Genomic DNA, 1,627 nt, shown 5'->3' on the forward strand with positions numbered 1-1,627 from the left:
CGAAAAATTACCTTGATAAGCTTATCAGTTTTTGGGACAAAGTAATTTTCATGGATGAGTCTAAATTTAATATTTTCGGTGCTGATGGCAACGTTAAAGTACAAAGGGAAAAAAATCAAGCCATGAAATTGAAACTTCTGCCCGACAGTTAAGCACGGAGGAGGAGGGGTTTAGGGCTCTATGGCTTCAGCTGGAGTAGGCAACTTGAAGATCATCGAAGAAATGACATATCAATATCTATACGTAGATGTCCTAAAACAAAACGTACGACCAAGTGCTACCAAGTTAGTTCTAGGATCAAATTTTATTTTGCATCAGCATAACGATCCTAAACATTGTGCCAGAAGAGTCGAAGAAGGGTTGCTGTACAATGCTTCAGGTCACTTAAGAACACTACCACAGTCACCTAAACTTAATCCCATAGAGCACCTCAGGCAGGATCTTCAAATGAGGCTGAGGCATTACAAAATAAGAAATAAACGGCAACTATGAGAGGTCCTTAAGGAGGAGTGGTTCAAAACAGATCCTACTTTTACAAAAAAAAAAAAAAAAAAAGTTAACACAATGAATAATCGATTTTCTATTTTGATTTTAACCGACTTTTTTGATTAATAATAAGTGTATGCAGACTTTTTTAACTAACTGTAAGTGGACCGCGAAGGGCTTCCAAACACACAGGGCTGTCTCAACGGCTACAGGTAACAGATAATAATTATATACCACAAATATTATGGACTACTGACTCCAAGGACCCGGGTAGTCCATTGCCTAACCAACGAGCTACTCACTACCACGTTACATGATATATAATATAAAAAAGAAAGTTACCTTAAAACTGAAGAGCAGCTAAATAATACGATAAAAATAACAAATAAATAATATATATAATTAAAAACACATACACACTTATATATTATTAATTTTAATCATAATAAAATGGTTCATTATATAACTAATTTTGGAAATTTCCAGGTGTATGTCATGTCCCTCACTTATCCATAATACATATATTTTAGTGACACTTTGATTATTTACATAGCATTTTTTTAATAAAAAAATCCTAGTATTTTAATTATTTAGAATTTGAATTTATAAAATTAGGACATCGCAAACTTTCAAAAATATTTATATAGCCACTTTTTTCAATGGTGCTCGATTCAACTAATACTGAAGTCTCCTCTTCCCATTTTAAATAAATGTTTCAAAGGTGAGATAAGACTGTCGCAAAATCTGGACTTAGCGTTTTTATTCAATTCAACCAGCGTAAGCCACCACAACACCACTTGGACCCTGCACATTACCTTAAAATGCCACAAGGCAATCGAAGGAATTACAAACTACCAGATATACATACTCCTATATTTACGTATTCAATAACTTATTTCGTCAGGGGTATACGAAAAAAAAATGGGTTTAGCGTACCTAACAAAGACATAAGACAATATTATACAAGTGCACATTTATCATTTCTATTATATATGTATGTATTGTATGAATTTAATAATAGAGGAGGTTACGAAAAAAAGATGGGTTAGCGTTTTCTGTTGCAAGAGGTCTATGGTTTAGAATACTCGGCTATCGTGAGTAATTCATATTACATGATATACATATATCATGTAATATGTAT

The sequence above is a fragment of the Halyomorpha halys genome, unplaced genomic scaffold (assembly GCF_000696795.3).
Source record: "Halyomorpha halys isolate HHAL.00 unplaced genomic scaffold, Hhal_1.1 Scaffold1920.1, whole genome shotgun sequence".
Lineage (NCBI taxonomy): Eukaryota > Metazoa > Arthropoda > Insecta > Hemiptera > Pentatomidae > Halyomorpha > Halyomorpha halys.